Genomic DNA, 26296 nt, shown 5'->3' with positions numbered 1-26296 from the left:
AGAAGTAGGGGAGCGTGGTTCTGTGCTGTACGCCAAGTCATCAGACTGTATGTTTGTTCCCTGCATGCAAGAAAATAACATAATTGCAACCCTACTCTGATATCCTACTAGCCGCAGTAAATCACTGCATCTAGTTACCACCGACGGGGCTATCCTATCACGATACTGGCGCTTGTCAAGGCTTTGGTTTCGCCTACCTCGGTCAGTCGAGACCAAATCCCCAATAAGTGACCATTTTTATACCCAATCGCGGCCGCGGCAATGCATAGGTCGCGTCATTTCTCGGATCCTATGTATTTTGTGCAATATAGCATAATTTGCCGTACAAAAAAACGGGCCCTCGTTGTTTAGCCCGAACTGGCCTTTTTTTTTTTTAATGCGGCAAATTACTGCAGATAATAGAATACCCCCCTTAATATCACATCATGGTTTGCCCCATTAGACGGATTTCCTCCTAGCTATAAATGAGGCCCTGCACCCATTGCCAGCATTTCAGAGTGCTGCATCCGTAGACGGAGAATCAGATCACCATCACCGCCTTCAGTCTCCGAATCTGCCCACTGAGTGACTGGCAGCCTTATCTCCACTGCTGAGGCTAGAAAATATGAGTTGGGGACACTGAGGATACTGTACCGTGGGGCCCCCTTTGTTAGGGGAGCCCCCCGCTGAAGCACACTGACATCACTAGCTCTCCCTCTTGAACAGCAGCTGAATCAGGCAGCCAGAATGCAAACAGGACAGTATGTAGTGCAGGTAGAGACAGAGGAGTATCAGGTTTCAGAAAGAGAGAGACACACACACACACACACACACACACACACACACACACACACTATCCTGCTGAGTCCTGTCCCAGTGTGTAAGTAGTACAGAGGCTACTGCTATTCTTGTATGAGACAAGACATATTATATATTATAGATTTTATTTTTCAATGTGTATTTTAAAGTTGTTTAAACTTTCTTTTTTTCCACTACAAGTAAGCTTTATAAAGTAGCTGTCTCTCAATTAGGTGGAGCTATAAACAGTACCCGGGCATTATTAAACTATTAGTTTAAATGTGATATATATTATTGGTTTAAATTTAAAATACACAATTCATACCTTCCAAAATGAGTTCCCTCTTAATTGTGAATCATGCTGCGGCTTACCGCGCACTGCACCCGTCGTCCCATCCACAGATCTGCACTTGCGCAGATAAACATCGGAGATGTGCGTATTCATTGCGCTAATGTACATCTCTGAATCAGGCCGCATTTGAAGAAACATCATAATAAACATGCTATTTTAATGAAAGTTAGAAAAACTTGCGCACAGGAGAAGGTGGTGACAAGACCATTCAAGTTCTCTAACTCTGGATCAGCAAGCTACCATCTCATTGGTTGGTAGGACAAGTTCACTAAATCCCTATTACCAATGCCTAACATTTTATCCTTTCTTTGTTCGGACATTAAACAAGAATCATTATGAGGACAATAACATACAGATGGAGCCCTCGTCATCTATCCCTTTATTAGGAGTAATTGAGCCAGGGCAGTCAGACTTAATCCCCTGCTGTATTGTTCTCTCTGTATTGTATTGCAGCTGAGAACAATAGATGAAAGGCTTATGCTAATAAGCCTTGGTGCACCTAGGCACAGCAAAGAAGCCGAGATGAGCGAGGCTACATTTGTACTAAGAGTGATATGTATCAAGCCTTGGAGAGAGATAAAGTACCAACCAAACAGCTTCTGATTAATTTTACAGGCTGTGTCTGAAAAATGACAGTAGCTGATTGGTAATTTATCTCCCTCTACTTTATCTCTCTCCAAGGCTTGATTATCTCCCCCTTTGACTGAGTCAGAGTCACATGCACCTATGTCATTCTCGGAAATAAAAGCGGATCACCACTTGCCCTATCCTTGGTGCTAGACATCCACATGAAATCAGCCAGACCTCTGTGTATTTTATAAAAAATGTGAGCGCACTAATAGATGCAATAATAAATATAATTTAATCAAGGCTGCTGATTTGATAAAAATATGTATACCTTTATTAAACTGTTAAGAAACAAAACAAAAAATAACCCATAAAACCATCATGGTACCAAGACAATCAAGACTGAAAGGCCTTTCAGTCTTGATTGTCTTGGTACGCCCAGGGGTTCCGGACTGAAAGTCGACAGTAACTAGGTCGACAATGTCTAGGTCGACCACTATTGGTCGACAGTGACTAGGTCGACAGGGTCTTTAGGTCGACATGTTCTAGGTCGACAGGTCAAAAGGTCGACATGAGTTTTTCACAATTTTTTTATTTTTTTGAACCTTTTCATACTTAACGATCCACGTGGACTATGATTGGAACGGTAATCTGTGCCGAGCGAATCGGTAGCGGAGCGAAGGCACCGTTCCCGAAGCATGGCGAGCGAAGCGAGCCATGCGAGGGGACGCGGTGCACTAATTGGGGTTCCCGGTCACTCTACGAACAAAACGACACCAAAATAACATTAAAAACTCATGTCGACCTTTTGACCTGTCGACCTAGAACATGTCGACCTAAAGACCCTGTCGACCTAGTTACTGTCGACCAATAGTGGTCGACCTAGACATTGTCGACCTAGTTACTGTCGACTTTCAATACCACACCCACGCCCAGTTACACACATTCAGCCACGCACGTATCGTCCCCGGCACACGCTTAGATGCTCAAAAGGATGAGGTCCGTCCACAGAGAGAACATGCGTGCAACTCTGATACATACCCATGTGAGCAGTTCTACATCAAATAATATAAGCCAGCAACACCGGCAACCTACCTGACACTGAGGATGCTGGCTGCTCCGCCTTAATTAGGATACAGTATGTCCTTAAAGTTTAATCCTGCATTGAAAAAGAAAAGTAATAATTAATTAATAATAATAATTAATAATAATTAATTAATTAAGTAATAATTAATGTGCACATGGTCTGGTGTCTTTGCAAAAGCCTAGACCAGGCATGTCCAAACTGCGGCCCTCCAGCTGTTGTGAAACTACATATCCCAGCATGCCCTGACACAGTTTTGCTGTCAGAGAATGCTAAAGTTGTGTCAGGGCATGCTGGGATGTGTAGTTTCTCAACAGCTGGAGGGCCGCAGTTTGGACATGCCTGGCCTAGACCCTTATCGGTCTCATGATATGTAATAATGACAGACAGTGGCCACAGATCCGGTAATTAGCTGGGTAGAGGTGTATTGGTGCAGTGTCTAGGTGCTTAATCAGGATCCACACACAGCCTTCCAGGTAAATAAATTCAATTCAATTGTTCTTTACTGTCAGCGTAAATGAATGGAAGATAACAAACAGCCTAGCCCCATTCGGGGCACTAAATCACTTCTTTGCCCCTTCACTATGCTTCTGTCCGGTATATCACAGGCTCCAGCCTGGCTTGGCTGCCACAGCTACTCACATACAGTCTCAGCGTTTGGTGGTCTTTCCTGTCTCCTACAGGTTTAACACTGGCCTCCTGGCCCCTAATGGCTTCCTGGCATACAGAGCCCTGACTGTCTTTCCCAACCCCACCTATACTGGACACACAGGCAGCAGCCCGACCTGACTGCAGCAGTCTCCACTCTGAGCAATTAGGTGTGCTCACACCTGCCTTTTCTTCCCTGTGTGGACGGATCCCTCCTGCCCCACACACACAGAAGCCATCTCTCATTAATGCAATTTACCTTCATACTGCCACACCATCCAAACGTTACTTTCTATCTTGATGTGGACACCAGATTATTCCTGACTGCGGTTTTGTATTACAGCACAAAAACAGCAGCAAGGCTTGTTAGGTTTAACACCGTAATTATTTCATGTATAATATGCAGACTCGGGCCGATGCAGAGCGCAAAGTGGCGTTAGTTGTCGGCAGCCGCAGCATCTACTATATTATGCAAAAGCAATAATCTGTGGGGCTAATGCGGAAGGGGGGGGGGGGGGACGTCTGCTAGCGGAGAACCTGGGCCACCCATTGATTTTACACCAGCCGCTGAAATCGTGGTAACTACTATCTGCACCTGCACCAGAACCATACTAGGTGCAAGAGATCGGAGAAATTCTATTTGATGGAAAGACAGATCTGGTCAAGATGGATCTGAAGAAGATGGGCCTCATACTTGCCTACTCGCCCAGAATGGCTGAGAGTCTTACGAATAATGGGTGACGCACCCGCGCCCCCCCCCACCTCCGGGAAAGTGGGCAATTCTCCCAGAGCTCCCTGCACCCCGCCACCCACTCACTGAGTAAAGTGGACCGATGATGCAATAAGTGCTACACTGCATAATCGTAGCCATGCCGGCCGCTGTACAATGCTGGTAATCTCAGCATTATATAGCGGGGGGCATGGTAAAGAAGATGCAAAGGTGCAGCCACGCCCCCTCCCCACTGCCTTTTGCTCTGTGTCATGCCCACTCCCAGACCCCCTCCCTCCCTCCCCCCCCCCCCACATCGCCCACCGCTGTGCTGACCTGGCTGACCCATAAAGTTGGCGACTATGATAGACACATGCAAGAAATGTGTGAAGTCGCTCCTGCGCATACAGTGTATGCAAAAACTTGATATCCCTGCAGCTTGCACTAAGCCCCACTGTTACTAATATGCCCAATATACTGTAGGTTTTACTTTGTTGTTTAAGATCCATTAAAAAAATCATTACACATTTTCTTAACCTTAAGCAACACAAATCATCCAGCGCACAGGAACTTATTAGGCAAATTGATGCTTAAAACCCAACTGTACAGAAACGGATGGTCACTAAGCTGCTGTTTACACTCACTTATAATCACTGACAGCACCAGCACTATGGGAACACTAAGTCCCAAACGCTAAAACTAAACATGTATTTATACTTTATTTGCACAATTTCTGTTGTTGCTATCAGTCCTGTCTATATGGGCATAACGCAGATTTATGGATCACCCAAAACGCCGGTCGCCCGATTACTGCACACACAGACCACGTTCATCAGCTGACCGCGTCCTCAGTCAGGAAGTTTCACATTCCAGACTTATTTTAATGATTCTCAACCATTTTTGATGAAGCCTGCTACATGCATCCACTGTGCTAACTATACTTTAAACTGGCTAATAATGGGGGTAATTCCAAGTTGATCGCAGCAGGAACTTTGTTAGCAGTTGGGCAAAACCATGTACACTGCAGGGGAGGCAGATATAACATGTGCAGAGAGAGTTAGATTTGGGTGTGGTGAGTTCAATCTGCAATCTAAATTGCAGTGTAAAAATAAAGCAGCCAGTATTTACCCTGCACAGAAACAAAATAACGCACCCAAATCTAACTCTCTCTGCAAATGTTATATCTGCCCCCCTGCAGTGCACATGGTTTTGCCCAACTGCTAAAAAATTTCCTGCTGCGATCAACTTGGAATTACCCCCAATATCCTTGTTAACAAATTGACACAAGTCTGGTTCAAGCATCACGAAGATAAGGTGCAATAAGGGAGATTGATGGACTATTCAGGGAGTGAGGGAGACGGATACTATTTCAGGGAGTCTCCTGCAGAATGCGGAAGGGTAGGCAACTATGCATTAAACCCACCCTGTACACCATACAGCCCAGTCAGCATTCTAGTCTCCGTGTGTAAGTGATCTTTCAATATGTCTTAGCATGGCAATGATGGCACTGATGGGATTTGGCTGGTGGGGTCGTAACAAGGTGTGGTAAAGCGGTGCCACCAGCCAAGGCTCTGGGTGTGAGGCACTGTATGCCGCATGGCACCTTTATCAGGAGTGCAGGTTGGCTTTGGATGCTTCAGTTGCTCAGCTTCTACCTACAGTAGTCCCAATAGCAAGCAGCTGCATAGAACCACGGAGCGCCCCTGAGACACTCAGCTTCTGCTGCAGCAGAGCCACCACCAGGTCTCCTAGTCCGGGCCCCTTCCACTCATTGTGATGACACATGTGCGGCGGTGGCACAGGGCGCATTATCACCCTGTTAGACGGTGATAGGGAGAGGGAGGGTTTTCGTGTAAATTATCCCACCTCTAAGCTTCACATGAAATGGATCAAAATGTGCCAAGTTGCTTATTCAAGAAACTGACAGATGTGGACTCCACAAAAAAATACACAGTGTGGTACAAAGTGCCACTAGTTATGCCCCTAGCTCCCAGTAAATTCATATATATATATATATATATATATATATATATATATATATATATACAGGCACAGGCCACAAAACTTCTGCCCCCCCAGTGTATGAGTGACGACGCCACTTTAATGCACGCAGAATTCAGAACCGGCGGCGCTTTTTGCAAAGACTTAACCCATCTGACGGTGTTAGCTGTATAGCCCGTTATCCTTTCATTATATTCTGTCAGATGCTACAAGGAATTTGTGTATAAGAGGATTGTACATATCATATCTAAGAGGTTTACAACAAAATCCAAACAGGCTAAACTCCACAGTGTGGCACGTTGCAAGGTTTAAGCAGTGAAAAATAACAGCTTTCAGCGCTGGCGCCATCCACACAAATGCAAAGACATTACCCATTTTCCGAGCAGATTCTGAGTAATAAATAAGCGAGGCTGCTGGCTGGAAGGGTTCCTGACGCACTGTTGATTAACTCCTCAAGCTGGCAGATGGCGATCACACCAACCTCCATGAATAATTGGCATTTCAATCCCAGAAACGCTCCAATCAATAAGAAAAGGGAGCAACAGGTTTGACTATCACAAGCCATTTGGTGTATATGTGCATATGTATAAATGGGCACTCGGGAAACACAGCCGCCATTGAGTCACAAATTATAATGATATTAAACAGTATTTATGGTCTTAGCATTTATAATGAGTTTGGACAGATTTTCTTTCGTATATTAAAGACGTTCATTTGAATTTCTTTATCCTGATTACATGTTTATAGGAAAGTCTTCCAGTTGGTGTTCGGTTCTTAAGAAATGCACAAATAATTTACGAAGACGTTGCGGGTTCTGTTTTGGGGTGTCACCAGTGTTGGACTGAGGGAGGTGAAGGGCCCATCGGGAGAATGCTGTAATGGGGGCCCATACTTAGGGGTGTGGCTAGTCTCCAGAGGGGGTGTGGCCAGCCTCCATAGAGGCCTGGGTAACCATTAGACCAGAGGTTCTCAAACTCGGTCCTCGGGGGCACACACAGTGCATGTTTTGCAGGTAACCCAGCAGGTGCACAGGTGTATTAATTACTCACTGACACATTTTAAAGGTCCACAGGTGGAGCTAATTATTTCACTTGCGATTCTGTGAGGAGACCTGCAAAACATGCACTGTGTGTGCCCCAGAGGACCGAGTTTGAGAACCTCTGCATTAGACAGTGCATGGTCTAGGCCTTTTAATAAATAGATAGATAGATAGATAGATAGATAGATAGATAGATAGATAGATAGATAGATAGATAGATAGATAGATAGATAGATAGATAGATAGATAGATATTGCTAGTGCATGCCTGGTAATGTGAAGGAGCAGCAATGCACTTTAGAAAATGCACCACAGTTCTGTGGCAGTATAATTTAACATACTGTATGTTTAGCTCAAGTGCACAGTTTGGAACCTGCTCCCTAGAGGAGTGGGTGGGCCCTCGGCTGGTGGGGCACACCGGGTGTTCACCTGTGAGCCAGTCCGCCCCTGGGTGTCACTAATACACGAGGTGCAATGTGATTTGTAGATCTACATGTTATTGCAGAATATTAAACAGGGCCCATCCTCATGCAGTAACATCTTCTAATGCCATAATGTAGCTAAATTGCCTATAGAACATTGTGGCCATCTGTTCCCAAAAGGCACTGGACCCGATTCATACGTGGTTCAACGTGCTATCGCTGCTGCTTACATGGGGCAGCAATGGATCACATGCAACATCATAGGCTGGTTGCCTGACCCACTGGGGCGCTCAAGCCGGCCGCTGCAGATCCAACAAAGAAGCCAGGAAATCTTCATCTTCCCATGGAGACCCTGACCTTGTCACTGCCAAAAAACACAGCAACCTCCCTCTGTTTTGGCAAATAGAGGCCATCGCCACCCCCAATTTGCAGCAATGTCAATCACTGACAGTCTGCTGCTAATCTGCATCCAGTTTCGCAGACCCGTACTGCACTTGCCCAGTAACGATCCGACGCATGCTCAAAGTACCGAACATCGGCCCTCATTTCGAGTTGTTCGCTCTGTGATTTTCTTCGCATCGCAGCGATTTTCCGCTAATTGCGCATGCGCAATGTTCGCACTGCGACTGCGCCAAGTAAATTTGCTAAGAAGTTTGGTATTTTACTCACGGCATTACGAGGTTTTTTCTTCGTTCTGGTGATCGGAGTGTGATTGATAGGAAGTGGGTGTTTCTGGGCGGAAACGGGCCGTTTTCTGGGAGTGTGTGAAAAAACGCTGCCGTTTCTGGAAAAAACGCGGGAGTGGCTGAAGAAACGAGGGAGTGTCTGGGCGAACGCTGGGTGTGTTTGTGACGTCAAACCAGGAACGACAAGCACTGAACTGATCGCAGTGGCAGAGTAAGTCTCGAGCTACTCAGAAACTGCACAGAGAAATCTATTCGCAATATTGCGAATCTTTCGTTCGCAATTCTACTAAGCTAAGATTCACTCCCAGTAGGCGGCGGCTTAGCGTGTGTAATGATGCTAAAAGCAGCTAGCGAGCGAACAACTCGGAATGAGGGCCATCGGCCCACTGTGCACTCTATGTTCCATACTTACCAAAGGGCTAATAGACCTCATACTTTAAGGGTTACTACGAGCAACAGCACTACTATGTGCAGCCAGCGCTCTATTATTTATGTTACGCATTTTATCTGTACAGTTTATTTTATATGATAAAATATTTTCAAATCTATTTCTACTTTTATTTCCCCTTACCAAGCGGAAGAGCAAATCCAGGTCTCGTGCAAATTAGCACAGGGCCTGATTCACAGATGGCTGCAATGTCCATGTTGTATGTCGTCGAGCCATTTGCTGACACTGTACCGGCATGTAAGCCACACAGCGCATGTGCCGCGATGGGCGTGTCGCAGTGGTCGCAGTGAGGATTTACTTGCAAAGTGACAGTCAAGAATCTTTTGTGGACTGTAACGGGTAGGGTGGCGACTCAATCGCAGGCTCGCACCTTTGTAATCGATGTATCTAGTAATATATATATATAATTTTTTTACTTAATATATCAAATTTTATGTAATAATCACATGAAAAGAAATTCAACATGATGGTCCTCAAATAGTATAATACAAAATGGCAAAACAAAATAACTTAAGACCATTAGAAGATAAGAGACTGTAAATAATAAGAATTTACTTACCGATAATTCTATTTCTCGGAGTCCGTAGTGGATGCTGGGGTTCCTGAAAGGACCATGGGGAATAGCGGCTCCGCAGGAGACAGGGCACAAAAGTAAAGCTTTTACAGGTCAGGTGGTGTGTACTGGCTCCTCCCCCTATGACCCTCCTCCAGACTCCAGTTAGGTACTGTGCCCGGACGAGCGTACACAATAAGGGAGGATTTTGAATCCCGGGTAAGACTCATACCAGCCACACCAATCACACCGTACAACTTGTGATCTAAACCCAGTTAACAGTATGATAACAGAGGAGCCTCTGAAAGATGGCTTCCTAAACAATAACCCGAATTAGTTAACAATAACTATGTACAAGTATTGCAGATAATCCGCACTTGGGATGGGCGCCCAGCATCCACTACGGACTCCGAGAAATAGAATTATCGGTAAGTAAATTCTTATTTTCTCTATCGTCCTAAGTGGATGCTGGGGTTCCTGAAAGGACCATGGGGATTATACCAAAGCTCCCAAACGGGCGGGAGAGTGCGGATGACTCTGCAGCACCGAATGAGAGAACTCCAGGTCCTCCTTTGCCAGGGTATCAAATTTGTAAAAATTTACAAACGTGTTCTCCCCTGACCACGTAGCTGCTCGGCAGAGTTGTAATGCCGAGACCCCTCGGGCAGCCGCCCAAGATGAGCCCACCTTCCTTGCGGAATGGGCCTTAACAGATTTAGGCTGTGGCAGGCCTGCCACAAAATGTACAAGTTGAATTTTGTTACAAATCCAACGAGCAATCGACTGCTTAGAAGCAGGTGCACCCAACTTGTTGGGTGCATACAGTATAAACAGCGAGTCAGATTTTCTGACTCCAGCCGTCCTTTAAATGTATATTTTTAAGGCTCTGACAACGTCCAACAACTTGGAGTCCTTCAAGTCGTCTGTAGCCGCAGGCACTACAATAGGCTGGTTCAGGTGAAACGCTGATACCACCTTAGGGAGAAAATGCGGACGCGTCCGCAGCTCTGCCCTATGTCGAATGGAAAATTAAATAAGGGCTTTTATAAAACAAAGCCGCCAGTTCAGATACTCTCCCGGCCGAAGCCAGGGCCAGTAACATAGTCACTTTCCATGTGAGATATTTCAAATCCACATTCTTTAGTGGATCAAACCAATTGGATTTGAGGAAATCTAAAACTACATTTAGATCCCACGGTGCCACCTTAGGCACCACAGGAGGCTGTATATGCAGTACTCCTTTGATAAAAATCTGGACCTCAGGGACTGAGGCCAATTCTTTTTGGAAGAATATTGATAGGGCCGAAATTTGAACCTTAATAGATCCCAATTTGAGACCCATAGACAATCCTGATTGCAGGAAATGTAGGAAAACGACCCAGTTGAAATTCCTCCATCGGAGCACTCCGCTGCTCGCACCACGCAACATATTTTCGCCAAATACGGCGATAATGCTTCGCGGTGACTTCCTTCCTTGCCTTTATCAAGGTAGGAATGACTTCTTCTGGAATGCCTTTTCCTTTTAGGATCTGGCATTCAAACGCCATGCCGTCAAACGCAGCCGCGGTAAGTCTTGAAAAAGACAAGGACCCTGCTGAAGCAGGTCCCTTCTCAGAAGTAGAGGCCACGGATCGTCCGTGACCATCTCTTGAAGTTCCGGGTACCAAGTCCTTCTTGGCCAATCCGGAGCCACTAGTCTTACTCCTCTTTGCCGTATAATCCTCAATACCTTTGGTATGAGAGGCAGAGGAGGAAACACATATACCGACTGGTACACCCAAGGTGTTACCAGCGCGTCCACAGCTATTGCCTGCGGATCTCTTGACCTGGCGCAATACCTGTCCAGTGTTTTGTTGAGGCGAGACGCCATCATGTCCACCATTGGTTTTACCCAACGGTTTAATAGCATGTGGAAAACTTCTGGATGAAGTCCCCACTCTCCCGGGTGAAGGTCGTGTCTGCTGAGGAAGTCTGCTTCCCAGTTGTCCACGCCCGGGATGAACACTGCTGACAGTGCTATCACGTGATTCTCCGCCCAGCGAAGGATCCTGGCAGCTTCTGCCATTGCCCTCCTGCTTCTTGTGCCGCCCTGTCTGTTTACATGGGCGATTGCCGTGATGTTGTCCGACTGGATCAACACCGGTCTTCCTTGAAGCAGAGGTTCCGCCTGGCTTAGAGCATTGTAGATTGCTCTTAGTTCCAGAATGCTTATGTGAAGAGACTTTTTCAGGCTCGACCACACTCCCTGGAAATTTCTTCCCTGTGTGACTGCTCCCCAGCCTCTCAGGCTGGCATCCGTGGTCACCAGGATCCAATCCTGCATGCCGAATCTGCGGCCCTCCAATAGATGAGCCTCCTGCAACCACCACAGACGGGATACCCTTGTCCTCGGCGACAGGGTTATCCGCAGGTGCATCTGAAGATGCGACCCTGACCATTTGTCCAACAGATCCCTTTGCATGGAATCTGCCGAAAGGGATTGCTTCGTAAGAAGCTACCATTTTTTTTTTTTTTTTTCCCAGGACTCTTGTGCATTGATGTACAGACACCTTTCCTGGTTTTAGGAGGTTCCTGACCAGGTCAGATAACTCCTTGGCTTTTTCTTCGGGAAGAAAAACCTTTTTCTGAACTGTGTCCAGAATCATCCCCAGGAACAGCAGACGAGTTGTCGGCATTAATTGGGATTTTGGAATATTCAGAATCCATCCGTGCTGCTTTAGCACCTCTTGAGATAGTGCTAAACCCATCTCTAGCTGTTCTCTGGACCTTGCCCTTATTAGGAGATCGTCCAAGTATGGGATAATTAATACGCCTTTTCTTCGAAGAAGAAATATTATCTCGGCCATTACCTTTGTAAAGACCCGAGGTGCCGTGGACAAACCAAACGGCAGCGTCTGAAACTGATAGTGACAGTTTTGTACAACGAACCTGAGGTACCCCTGGTGTGAGGGGTAATTGGAACGTGGAGATACGCATCCTTGATGTCCAAGGATACCATAAAGTCCCCTTCTTCCAGGTTCGCTATCACTGCTCTGAGTGACTCCATCTTGAACTTGAACTTCTTTATGTACAGGTTCAAGGACTTCAGATTTAGAATAGGCCTTACCGAGCCATCCGGCTTCGGTACCACAAAAAGAGTGGAATAATACCCCTTCCCTTGTTGTAGAAGAGGTACCTTGACTATCACCTGCTGAGAATACAGCTTGTGAATGGCTTCCAAAACCGTCTCCCTTTCTGAGGGGGACGTTGGTAAAGCAGACTTCAGGAAACGGCGAGGTGGCTCTGTCTCTAATTTCAACCTGTACCCCTGAGATATTATCTGCAGGATCCAGGGATTTACCTGCGAGTGAGCCCACTGCGCGCTGTAATTCTTGAGACGACCGCCTACCGCCCCCGAGTCCGCTTGCGAAGCCCCAGCGTCATGCTGAGGCTTTTGTAGAAGCCGGGGAGGGCTTCTGTTCCTGGGAAGGAGCTGCCTGTTGCTGTCTCTTCCCTCGTCCTCTGCCTCGTGGCAGATATGAATAGCCCTTTGCTCTCTTATTTTTAAAGGAACGAAAGGGCTGCGGTTGAAAGGTCGGTGCCTTTTTCTGTTGGGGAGTGACTTGAGGTAGAAAAGTGGATTTCCCGGCCGTAGCCGTGGCCACCAAATCCGATAGACCGACCCCAAATAACTCCTCTACGCATCGCCTGTCCACTGTCGTGTCCATAAAGCTCTTCTGGCCGAAATGGACATAGCACTTACCCGTGATGCCAGTGTGCAGATATCTCTCTGTGCATCACGCATATAAAGAAATGCATCCTTTATTTGTTCTAACGACAGTAAAATATTGTCCCTGTCCAGGGTATCAATATTTTCGATCAGGGACTCTGACCAAACTACCCCAGCACTGCACATCCAGGCAGTCGCAATAGCTGGTCGTAGTATAACACCTGCATGTGTGTATATACCTTTTTGGATATTTTCCATCCTCCTATCTGATGGATCTTTAAGTGCGGCCGTCTCAGGAGAGGGTAACGCCACTTGTTTTGATAAGCGTGTTAGCGCTTTGTCCACCCTAGGAGGTGTTTCCCAGCGCTCCCTAACCTCTGGCGGGAAAGGGTATAAAGCCAATAACTTCTTTGAAATTAGCAGTTTTTTATCGGGGCACCCCACGCTTCATCACACACGTCATTTAATTCTTCTGATTCGGTAAAAACTACTGGTAGTTTTTTCACACCCCACATAATACCCTGTTTAGTGGTACCTGTAGTATCAGCTAAATGTAACATCTCCTTTATTGCCAAAATCATATAACGTGTGGCCCTACTGGAAAATACGGTTGATTCGTCACCTTCACCACCGGAATCAGTGCCTGTGTCTGGGTCTGTGTCGACCGACTGAGGCAAGGGGCGTTTTACAGCCCCTGACGGTGTTTGAGGCGCCTGGACAGGCACTAATTGAGTGTCCGGCCGCCTCATGTCGGCAAACGACTGCTTAAGCGAGTTGACGCTATCCCGTAATTCCACAAATAAAGGCATCCATTCTGGTGTCGACCCCCTAGGAGGTGACATCCTCATATTTGGCAATTGCTCCGCCTCCACACCAATAACGTCCTCATACATGTCGACACACACGTACCGACACACAGCAGACACACAGGGAATGCTCTATACGAAGACAGGACCCACTAGCCCTTTGGGGAGACAGAGGGAGAGTCTGCCAGCACACACCAAAAAGCGCTATATATGACAGGGATAGCCTTATGATTAAGTGCTCCCTTATAGCTGCTTTTATATTAATATATTGCCATTTATTTTGCCCCCCCTCTCTGTTATACCCTGTTTCTGTAGTGCAGTGCAGGGGAGAGACCTGGGAGCCTTCCTGACCAGCGGAGCTGTGACAGAAAATGGCGCCGTGTGCTGAGGAGATAGGCCCCGCCCCTTTTTCGGCGGGCTCGTCTCCCGCTATTTAGTACATTTAGGCAGGGGTAAATATCTCCATATAGCCTCTGGGGCTATATGTGAGGTATTTTTAGCCTTTTTAAAGGTTTTCATTTGCCTCCCAGGGCGCCCCCCCCCCAGCGCCCTGCACCCTCAGTGACTGCCGTGTGAAGTGTGCTGAGAGGAAAATGGCGCACAGCTGCAGTGCTGTGCGCTACCTTAAGAAGACTGCAGGAGTCTTCAGCCGCCGATTCTGGACCTCTTCTTGCTTCAGCATCTGTGAGGGGGCCGGCGGCGTGGCTCCGGTGACCATCCAGGCTGTACCTGTGATCGTCCCTCTGGAGCTTCATGTCCAGTAGCCAAGAAGCCAATCCATCCTGCACGCAGGTGAGTTCACTTCTTCTCCCCTCTGTCCCTCGTTGCAGTGATCCTGTTGCCAGCAGGAATCACTGTAAAATAAAAAACCTAAGCTAAACTCTCTAAGCAGCTCTTTATGAGAGCCACCTAGAATTGCACCCTTCTCGGCCGGGCACAAAAATCTAACTGGAGTCTGGAGGAGGGTCATAGGGGGAGGAGCCAGTACACACCACCTGACCTGTAAAAGCTTTACTTTTGTGCCCTGTCTCCTGCGGAGCCGCTATTCCCCATGGTCCTTTCAGGAACCCCAGCATCCACTTAGGACGATAGAGAAACTAAAAGTACCAGTGATGCTACGATTGAATGATGTAACTGTAAATGAAGCCTGAGGAGCTGGGATAAGGGTATATGAGAAGGAAGACATGAGAAGCAATTAAAGGGAAAGGGAAGAGAAAAGGTAAAAGGAAGAGAAAATGTAAAGGGAAGAGAAAAGGTAAAGGGAAGAGAAAAGGTAAAAGGAAGAGAAAAGGTAAAGGGAAGAGAAAAGGTAAAAGGAAGAGAAAATGTAAAGGGAAGAGAAAAGGGAAAGGGAAGAGAAAAGGTAAAGGGAAGAGAAAAGGTAAAGGGAAGAGAAAAGGTAAAGGGAAGAGAAAAGGTAAAGGGAAGAGAAAAGGTAAAAGGAAGAGAAAAGGTAAAGGGAAGAGAACTCAGCACTGGGGCCACGGGTGGGGTTTAGGTGCTGTTTAAAGAGAGATTATGAGACGTCCTAAAGAAGACGGCACCCTGGAGACAATGGGGGTCATTCCGAGTTGATCGCACGTAGCAACTTTTTGCTGCCCGTGCGATCAACTAGACGCCGTTTATGGGGGAGTGTATTTCTGCATAGCAGGGCTGCGATCGCTTGTGCAGCCCTGCTATGCAAAAAAAAGTTTTTGTGTAGAACAAGACCAGGGTCAGAGTTACTTACCCTGTGCGATCAATCCAGCGATGCAGGTCCCAGAAATTGACATCAGACATCCGCCTTCCAAACGCCTCGACACGCCTGCGTTTGGACCTCCACGCCCAGAAAACGGTGTGTTGACCCCAAGTTCCACCTTCCTCCTGTCAATCTTGTTGCGGTCGCCGCTGCGACCGCTTTCTTCGTTAGCGGCGTTGCTGCCCGGGCAACGACGCGCCTGCGCAATGCGGCCCCCTCGCATGCGCAGTTCCGACCCGATTGCACAGCTGTGAAGAAGCACAGCGTGCGATCGGGTCGGAATGACCCCCAATGAGAATAGTAATACAAATTTCTCTAACGTCCTAAGTGGATGCTGGGGACTCCGTAAGGACCATGGGGAATAGCGGCTCCGCAGGAGACTGGGCACATCTAAAGAAAGCTTTAGGACTATCTGGTGTGCACTGGCTCCTCCCCCTATGACCCTCCTCCAAGCCTCAGTTAGATCTCTGTGCCCGAACGAGAAGGGTGCACACTAGGGGCTCTCCTGAGCTTCTTAGTGAAAGTTTTAGTTTAGATTTTTTATTTTCAGTGAGACCTGCTGGCAACAGGCTCACTGCATCGAGGGACTAAGGGGAGAAGAAGCGAACTCACCTGCGTGCAGAGTGGATTGGGCTTCTTAGGCTACTGGACATTAGCTCCAGAGGGACGATCACAGGCCCAGCTTGGATGGGTCCCAGAGCCGCGCCGCCGGCCCCCTTACAGAGCCAGAAGGCAGAAGAGGTCCGGAAAATCGGCGGCAGAAGACGTCCTGTCTTCAACAAGGTAGCGCACAGCACTGCAGCTGTGCGCCATTGCTCTCAGCACACTTCACACTCCGGTCACTGAGGGTGCAGGGCGCTGGGGGGGGCGCCCTGAGACGCAATAATAAACACCTTGGATGGCAAAAAATGCATCACATATAGCTCCTGGGCTATATGGATGCATTTAACCCCTGCCAAAATACATAAAAAAACGGGAGATAAGGCCGCCGATAAGGGGGCGGGGCCTATCTCCTCAGCACACTGGCGCCATTTTCCCTCACAGCTCCGTTGGAGGGAAGCTCCCACGCTCTCCCCTGCAGTCACTACACTACAGAAAGGGTTAAAAAAGAGAGGGGGGCACAAATTAGGCGCAGTATTAACTATACAGCAGCTATAAGGGGAAAAACACTTATATAAGGTTATCCCTGTATATATATAGCGCTCTGGTGTGTGCTGGCAAACTCTCCCTCTGTCTCCCCAAAGGGCTAGTGGGGTCCTGTCCTCTATCAGAGCATTCCCTGTGTGTGTGCTGTATGTCGGTACTTTTGTGTCGACATGTATGAGGAGAAAAATGATGTGGAGACGGAGCAGATTGCCTGTAATAGTGATGTCACCCCCTAGGGGGTCGACACCTGAGTGGATGAACTGTTGGAAGAAATTACGTGACAGTGTCAGCTCTGTATAAAAGACAGTGGTTGACATGAGACAGCCGGCTACTCAGCTTGTGCCTGTCCAGACGTCTCATAGGCCGTCAGGGGCTCTAAAGCGCCCGTTACCTCAGATGGCAGATATAGACGCCGACACGGATACTGACTCCAGTGTCGACGGTGAAGAGACAAATGTGACTTCCAGTAGGGCCACACGTTACATGATTGAGGCAATGAAAAATGTTTTACACATTTCTGATAATACGAGTACCACCAAAAAGGGGTATTATGTTCGGTGAGGAAAAACTACCTGTAGTTTTCCTGAATCTGAGAAATTAAATGAGGTGTGTGATGATGCGTGGGTTTCCCCCGATAACAACTGATAATTTCTAAAATGTTATTGGCATTATATCCTTTCCCGCCAGAGGTTAGGGTGCGTTGGGAAACACCCCCTAGGGTGGATAAAGCGCTCACACGCTTGTAAGGGCTCTATCCTCTCCTGAGATGGCCGCCCTTAAGGATCCTGCTGATAGAAAGCAGGAGGGTATCCTAAAATGTATTTACACACATACTGGTGTTATACTGCGACCAGCAATCGCCTCAGCCTGGATGTGCAGTGCTGGGTTGGCGTGGTCGGATTCCCTGACTGAAAATATTGATACCCTAGATAGGGACAGTATATTTTTGCCTATAGAGCATTTGAAAGATGCATTTTTATATATGCGTGATGCACAGCGGAATATTTGCCGACTGGCATCAAGTCTAAGTGCGTTGTCCATTTCTACCAGTAGAGGGTTATGGACACGTCAGTGGTCAGGTGATGCGTATTCCAAACGGCATTTGGAAGTATTGCCTTATTAAGGGGAGGAGTTATTTGGGGTCGGTCTTTCAGACCTGGTGGCCACGGCAACAGCTGGGAAATCCACGTTTGTACCCCAGGTCGCCTCTCAACATGAGAAGACGCCGTATTATCAGGTACAGTCTTTTCGTGGATAAGCGGGCAAAAGGTTCCTCATTTCTGCCCCGTGACAGAGGGAGAGGAAAAAGGCTGCAGAAATCAGCCAGTTCCCAGGAACAGAAACCCTCTCCCGCCTCTGCCAAGCCCTCAGTATACGCTGGGGCTTTACAAGCAGAATCAGGCACGGTGGGGGGCCCGTCTCAATGAATTTCAGCGCGCAGTGGGCTCACTCGCAAGTAGACCCCTGGATCCTTCAGGTGATATCTCAGGGGTACAAATTAGAATTCGAGACGTCTCCCCCTCGCAGTTTCCTAAAGTCGGCTTTACCGATGTCTTCTTCTGACAGGGAGACAGTTTTGGAAGCCATTCACAAGCTGTATTCCCAGCAGGTGATAATCAAGATACCCCTCCTGCAACAGGGAACGGGGTATTATTCCACACTGTTGTGGTACCGAAGCCAGACGGCTCGGTGAGACCGATTCTAAATCTAAAATCTTTGAACACTTACATACAGAGGTTCAAATTCAAGATTGAGTCACTCAGAGCAGTGATTGCGAACCTGGAAGAAGGGGACTACATGATGTCTCGGGACATCAAGGATGCTTACCTTCATGTCAAAATTTACCCTTCTCACCAAGGGTACCTCAGGTTTATGGTACAGAACTGTCACTATCAGTTCAGACGCTGCCGTATGGATGGTCCACGGCACCCCGGGTCTTTACCAAGGTAATGGCCGAAATGATGATATTCCTTCAAAGGAAGGGAATTTTAGTTATCCCTTACTTGGACAATTCCCTGATAAGGGTAAGATCCAGGGAACAGTTGGAGGTCGGTGTAGCACTATCTCAGGTAGTGTTGCTGCAGCACGGTTGGATTCTCAATATTCCAAAATCGCAGCTGGTTCCGACGACTTGTCTTCTGTTCCTAGGGATGATCCTGGACACAGTCCAGAAAAAGGTGTTTCTCCCGGAGGAGAAAGCCAGGGAGTTATCCGAGCTAGTCAGGAACCTCCTAAAACCGAGCCAAGTCTCAGTGCATCAATGCACAAGGGTTCTGGGTAAAATGGTGGCTTCCTACGAAGCAATCCCATTCGGCAGATTCCACGCAAGAACTTTCCAGTGGGACCTGCTGGACAAATGGTCCGGGTCGCATCTTCAGGTGCATCAGCGGATAACCCTGTCACCAAGGACAAGGGTGTCCCTCCTGTGGTGGTTGCAGAGTGCTCATCTTCTAGAGGGCCGCAGATTCGGCATTCAGGACTGGGTCCTGGTAACCACGGATGCCAGCCTGCGAGGCTGGGGAGCAGTCACACAGGGAAGGAATATCCAGGACTTATGGTCAAGCCTGGAGACATCACTTCACATAAATATCCTGAAGCTAAGGGACATTTACAATGCTCTAAGCTTAGCAAGACCTCTGCTTCAAGGTCAGCCGGTGTTGATCCAGTCGGACAACATCACGGCAGTCACCCACGTAAACAGACAGGGTGGCACAAGAAGCAGGAGGGCAATGGCAGAAGCTGCAAGGATTCTTCGCTGGGCGGAAAATCATGTGATAGCACTGTCAGCAGTATTCATTCCGGGAGTGGACAACTGGGAAGCAGACTTCCTCAGCACGACCTCCACCCGGGAGAGTGGGGACTTCACCCAGAAGTCTTCCACATGATTATAAACCGTTGGGAAAAACTCGTCAGGTATTGCGCCAGGTCCAGGGACCCTCAGGCAATAGCTGTAGACGCTCTGGTAACACCGTGGGTGTACCAGTCAGGGTATGTGTTCCCTCCTCTGCCTCTCATACCCAAGGTACTGAGATTGATAAGATGGAGAGGAGTAAGCACTATATTCGTGGCTCCGGATTGGCCAAGAAGGATTTGGTAACCGGAACTTCAAGAGATGCTCACGGAGGATCCGTGGCCTCTACCTCTAAGAAGGGACCTGCTCCAGCAAGGACCCTGTCTGTTCCAAGACTTACCGCGGCTGCGTTTGACGGCATGGCGGTTGAACGCCGGATCCTGAAGGAAAAAAGGCATTCCGGATGAAGTCATCCCTATCCTGATCAAAGCCAGGAAGGATGTAACCGCAAAAACATTATCACCGCAATTGGCGAAAATATGTTGCGTGGTGCGAGGCCAGTAAGGCCCGACGGTGGAAATTCAACTGGGTCGATTCCTACATTTCCTGCAAACAGGAGTGTCTATGGGCCTGAAATTGGGGTCCATTAAGGTTCAAATTTCGGCCCTGTCAATTTTCTTCCAAAAAGAACTAGCTTCAGTCCCTGAAGTTCAGACGTTTGTAAAAGGGGTACTGCATATACAGCCTCCTTTTGTGCCTCCAGTGGCACTTTGGGATCTCAATGTAGTTTTGGGTTCCAAAAGTCACATTGGTTTGAACCACTTAAATCTGTGGAGTTAAAATATCTCACATGGAAAGTGGTCATGCTGTTGGCCCTGGCCTGGGCCAGGCGCGTGTCAGAATTGGCGGCTTTATCCTGAAAAAGCCCTTATCTGATGTTCCATTCGGACAGGGCGGAATTGAGGACTCGTCCTCAGTTTCTCCCTAAGGTGGTTTCAGCGTTTCACCTGAACCAACCTATTTGTGGTGCCTGCGGCTACTAGGGACTTGGAGGACTCCAAGTTGCTAGACGTTGTCAGGGCCCTGAAAATATATGTTTCCAGGAGGGCTGGAGTCAGGAAATCTGACTCGCTGTTTATCCTGTATGCACCCAACAAGCTGGGTGCTCCTGCTTCTAAGCAGACTATTGCTCGTTGGATTTGTAGTACAATTCAGCTTGCACATTCTGTGGCAGGCCTGCCACAGCCAAAAATCTGTAAATGCCCACTCCACAAGGAAGGTGGGCTCATCTTGGGCGCTGCCCGAGGGGTCTCGGCTTTACAACTTTGCCGAGCAGCTACTTGGTCACGAGCAAATACGTTTGTAAAATTATACAAAATTGATATCCTGGCTGAGGAGGACCTGGAGTTCTCTCATTTGGTGCTGCAGAGTCATCCGCACTCTCCCGCCCGTTTGGGAGCTTTGGTATAATCCCCATGGTCCTTACGGAGTCCCCAGCATCCACTTAGGACGTTAGAGAAAATAAGAATTTACTTACCGATAATTCTATTTCTCATAGTCCGTAGTGGATGCTGGGCGCCCATCCCAAGTGCGGATTGTCTGCAATACTTGTACATAGTTATTGTTACAAAAATCGGGTTATTATTGTTGTGAGCCATCTTTCAGAGGCTCCTCTGTTATCATGCTGTTAACTGGGTTCAGATCACAGGTTATACGGTGTGATTGGTGTGGCTGGTATGAGTCTTACCCGGGATTCAAAATCCTTCCTTATTGTGTACGCTCGTCCGGGCACAGTATCCTAACTGAGGCTTGGAGGAGGGTCATAGGGGGAGGAGCCAGTGCATACCAGATAGTCCTAAAGCTTTCTTTAGATGTGCCCAGTCTCCTGCGGAGCCGCTATTCCCCATGGTCCTTACGGAGTCCCCAGCATCCACTACGGACTATGAGAAATAGAATTATCGGTAAGTAAATTCTTATTATTTGTGCAGGCGATTAGAACATAAGAGCAACACGGGAAGAGGAATCCTTGTAGAAAGATCTAATGTTCTAATATCAAAGGCGCCACGTTGTGATTTGCTATTGAGATAAGCAGTGATGGATGGATAGTACAAGGATTATTGCGTTAGTCGCATGCAATGCAATTATTGTTTTAAAGATCTGTGCCAGGCAAACAGAGGCAGCCAAGGGGCTGAGATATTGGAGCGATGTTGCAAAGAGCGATAAATCAATTTTAATATACTACAACTGTCTACAAACTGATTATCCCCATTCTCACACAGGTCACTGAGAACAATCACCCGGAATTCCCCAATAGTGGCAAATAAGATATCAGGACAGTGTAGGAGGCTGTGGGCATAAGCAAAGTAATGGAGGCTTGATAAATGATGTCATATGGTTGATTTGTGTAACTTTTACAAGGGATTGAAAAATAATAGCCAGCAAGGATATTTCAGCAAATAAGTGTCTCAGCTATTTTGGGCGTACTGTACATCACAGTGTCTCTGCAGTGATTTATAAGTTAGTCTATAGAAGTTTGCAAAAAGTTGGGGGGAAAAAACACTTGCAAGTTAAAAAAAAATGTTTCCATCAATAAAACACATAACATACATATCCCACATCATTGCACCCGATTCCCATCAATATAACACGTAACATACATGTCCCACATCATTGCACCCGATTCCCATCAATACAACACATAACATACACGTCCCGATTCCTGGGCAGACGTGCAGCAGCAGGGCTCCTGCATATTTCACCCCAATACCCGTTCTTCTGCTGCTCCGACCGGATCTGACTGCCCCCCTGCGGCCTGCCCACGGCGGAGAGTGACCTGCAGTGTGGCCCCGTGCGGCGGCGTGCCCGTACGGGCTTTTCCGGCAGTGCGGCCTACATCGTGTAGTGAAGCCAGGGCCTTGAGTTTGAAGACGGCCCGGCGGGGGGCTCCGGGCCGGTGCGCGACCGCGACGGGACCCATGCAGCGCCCTGTGGACGTCCTTCAACCTCCCCACGATGTAGAGACCCTCCCTGGACCCTCGGTACCTCTCCATTAGGGGGGATCCCTCTAAGAGCCTACATGCTCCAGACGCAGCACTGTGTCCCCCTGCCTGTCCTTGCTGCGGCGGCCGTTTCAACTCAAATTTAACGGCACACGCTGGACGGGGCTGCGCGCGGGTGCCCGGAATCGCCCCCCCCCGGACCGCTCACTGAGACCTGCTGCCTAGATCCTCCATGTGGGATGACAACTTGCCTGGCGGCTGGGAGCGGACGACGCCACACTATCTCCTCCGGCAGTGAGTAACTTCCAGCGGCGGCCATCTTCCCTCCCTGCACTGCCACACAGATAGTATAACCAGAGGCAGGAGACTCGGTACGTCTCCGAGGGGATCCTCATCTCTGTCCTCTCTCCCCCTTTGATATCAATATACCTCCTGGTATGTGCCTCCATATGGTGCAGCCTCAGCTACAAATAGCAACTTTGCCTGACCTCACTGTGATATTCAAGCTGCCTCACATTCTCCCCTGCACCTGTGCTCTTCCCAATATTCATATGCGGCTCTAACTGGTGCCAGCCAGTCACTGTGATTATTACCAGCTAATCACCCCCCACCTCACCCTGTGTGTGCTGCCATTATATCCACGGATAATAAGTGTTTGCTTGGTGGGCGTGGCCTGATCATGGAGGAGAGCAGTCGCAGCTTGGCATAGCTCCTGTTTTATCAACAACAAACTTCCCTCCTAGCCTGCCCAGACCAACTCTCCCATACCGCCCTCCGACACCATATATCCCCCCCAACACCACTGTTCATAACACCGGAGGTCGCGGAGTCGGGGAGCGCCGTGGAAGCTCCCGCGGACTGCGGCCTACTCACGGTCTCCAAGCCGGGGCCTCAATTACGGAGCGGACCCGCCGGACCACCGCACGAGCCGAAGAGACAGGACCCCATCTGCTGAGAATCGAAAGGCCGTTGGTGGTGCGCGGCGGAAGGTGCGTGCTGGACCGCCGCTCCGTCTGACGGAGGATGCCTGCTGTGGACTGAGGGCGCACTCTCTCCCCGGCGCGAGACCCGGCGGCCATCTTGCCTCCAGCTGCTGAGAGCCGTGTCGCAGGGACGGGACCCGAGGACGGGACAACACAGCCCCACGGCGATAGAGGAACTACAGGAATCGGAATAGAGGCTGCTGCTTCCCTTCTCTCTTCCCCCACTAGACCCTGCCGCAGAATACTGGAGGAGGGACTCATCTGCCGAGCTCGGGGTAATCCGGCTCATATAACCCGGACAACTACAGCCACAGACATAGTAAGATACCAAGACACAGGGAGACGGGAGCCGCACTGACCAGTCACCTCACAGTGCGGTGAGGAACTCTCCCTCATCCTCATCATCATCATCATCATCATCCCCCTCACCTTCCTACCTTATCTATTATCTATTTACCTGAAGAGGGCCTGAGGCCTATAGACTCGGCCCTGTACTGCATACACCTTTGCAGACTCCGAGACCCCACCCCTGTGGCAGGTCCTTATGGGCCTCCTGCCCTGCATCTCCCCTACCCCTGCTGCTATACAAACATGATGGAAGTGCACTGAAAATTGTTGCTTAGTATGTGAGGCCCGTTATATCCTTTACTAATTACATCCTATGCAAGTGGATTCCACATATCTATCCTGAAATACCTGCATGGAAAAGTTCCTGATCCCTCTGCCCGTGATGTCCGCAGGCCCCGCTCAACACTTTCAAGAAGACACCCCTCGCGGCGAGTCGTCTGACTCTGACCACTCGACTACTCGATCGCTATCCCAACGTTCTCGTAAATCACGCACGCTTACCAAGCAACCAAAGATGAAAAATAAAGACCTGGTGGCGATTCTGGGGCCACTGTTAGATGAAAAGCTGGCGGGCATTAAAGAAGCCATCGAATCCTCCTCGACGCTGCTGACTCAACACTCCACCCGCCTCGATGAAGCAGAACAAAGGATATCGACCCTAGAAGATAATTTAGAGGAAGCTCAGCGTTCCCTACAGGCCAGACGACTGGAGGTCTCTGACCTATCGGAGAAGCTTGATGACCTCGAAAATCGCAGCAGACGTATTAATCTACGGGTCATTGGTATCCCAGAATCGGTAAGAGGCCGCGAGCTCACAGACCTCCTTTCGTCTAGCATCCCGGAACGACTATCTATAGACCTAAAAGGAATCCCCCTGGCTATCGAGAGAGCCCATAGACTGGGACCCGAAAGAAAAAATACCTCGGGACGCCCTCGCCCAGTCATAGTACGTTTCCTGAATTATGCAGACAAAGCGAAACTCCTTGACCACTACCGCAAGGCCACCGACCTCTACGTTAATGGAGAACGCCTTCTCATCTTTCAGGACTTCTCTGCATTGGTATCCAACAAACGAAGGGAATTTGCCCCCATCTGCAAGCACCTCTTTGATGCAAAGATCAAGTTTTCACTACTCTACCCTGCCCGTCTCAGAGTCTTTGAAGATGGACGGCCGCGCTTCTTTGAAGACCCGGAAGAGGCCAAACTACATTTCACTATACCTGACACTTGACTGTTGCATAAAGATACCTTTTAGCAACCCACTATTGCCTAAGCCTACACTTGGGCCTCACATGATGCTCTTGAGAAGAGTGATAGATATCCACCTTTGATTTACTATCTACACTTCCTGTTGTTCATTGATGCTTTTGTTAATATTTGTATGTTATGTTAAGTTCGCCTGCCTGGGATGGGACCCCTTCCCCCCATTGGGGTATCCCTCCCCCGCTCGCTGGGACGGGGGAGGACCCTACTTCACTCTTCATATTCCCTTCTTACTCTTCTGCCCAGTAGGGGTGGGTTGAGATGTCTACTGACACTCACCCACACCCCCATGTAGACGGAGATACAACAAATACGCTACTCCGGATAGTGTCATGGAATACAGAGGGCCTTAATCACCCGGTAAAGAGGAAAAAAGTTGTCTCCCACTTAAAACGCATGTCCCCTCATATCGTATTCCTCCAAGAAACCCACTGGTTAGCCGACCCTAGACACACCTTACGGGCCCCTTGGATAGGAGAATGCACCTCAGCTCCATATCGGTCCAAGTCAAGGGGGGTGGCAACACTGTTTCATACCAATTTCCAATACTCTATACAGAGAAAACTGTCTGACCCTGAAGGTCGATTTTTATTAATAGATATATGTACCGATAACGTTATCTACACACTTCTGAACCTCTATGCTCCCAACATCTCATCTGATTCCTTTTTTGCAGATCTTTTGACGATTCTATGTACCTGGGGCAGCCAGAATCTAATAGTCGGAGGAGACTTTAATTTAGTGGTCGACCCATCCATGGACAGATCTAGGGTAAGTGCCTCCACAGCTACAACCCTCACACAGCTCTTGTCTTCTTTCTGCTCCCAGCTAGATCTTGTAGACCCCTGGCGAATACTTCACCCTACTCAAAAGGATTATTCTTTCTACTCCCACCCACACTCCTCTCATTCTCGAATCGACTATATATTCACTGCTACCCACCTCCTCCCCAAGGTTGTACATACCTCCATTGACAACATCATCATCTCAGATCATGCTCCCATAGCTCTTCACATCCAACTAGCCATGTCTCCCCATAGTCCACCCCGTTGGCGCTTCCCTGCCTATCTTCGCAACTCCAACGACTTTCTCTTACACATGAAACAATCCTGGCTAAATTATACCACAGACAATAAAGACCAGAGCCTAGACACACCAGTTTTTTGGGGAGCGGCCAAGGCGGTCCTTCGAGGACATGTCATGTCATATACCCACTCTAAACGGAAGG

General features: G+C 48.3%; 1 protein-coding gene across 13 annotated transcripts in view; it reads right to left on the bottom strand.

Moving 5' to 3' along the window:
• The window catches only part of PTPRF (protein tyrosine phosphatase receptor type F), a 1358330-nt gene that overhangs the window by 941411 nt on the left and 390623 nt on the right, over positions 1 to 26296 (bottom strand). For all 13 annotated transcript variants that reach the window (XM_063939338.1, XM_063939337.1, XM_063939347.1 and 10 more), the window contains one exon: positions 2792 to 2855. The gene's annotated coding sequence lies outside the window, so the exon portion shown is untranslated. The remainder of the gene's footprint in view (positions 1 to 2791; positions 2856 to 26296) is intronic.

This window comes from Pseudophryne corroboree, chromosome 9 (genome assembly GCF_028390025.1).
Source record: "Pseudophryne corroboree isolate aPseCor3 chromosome 9, aPseCor3.hap2, whole genome shotgun sequence".
In the NCBI taxonomy this organism is placed as follows: Eukaryota; Metazoa; Chordata; class Amphibia; order Anura; family Myobatrachidae; genus Pseudophryne; species Pseudophryne corroboree.
Note: the sequence above shows the minus strand (reverse complement) of the source record. Positions and strands in the feature narration are given on the sequence as shown.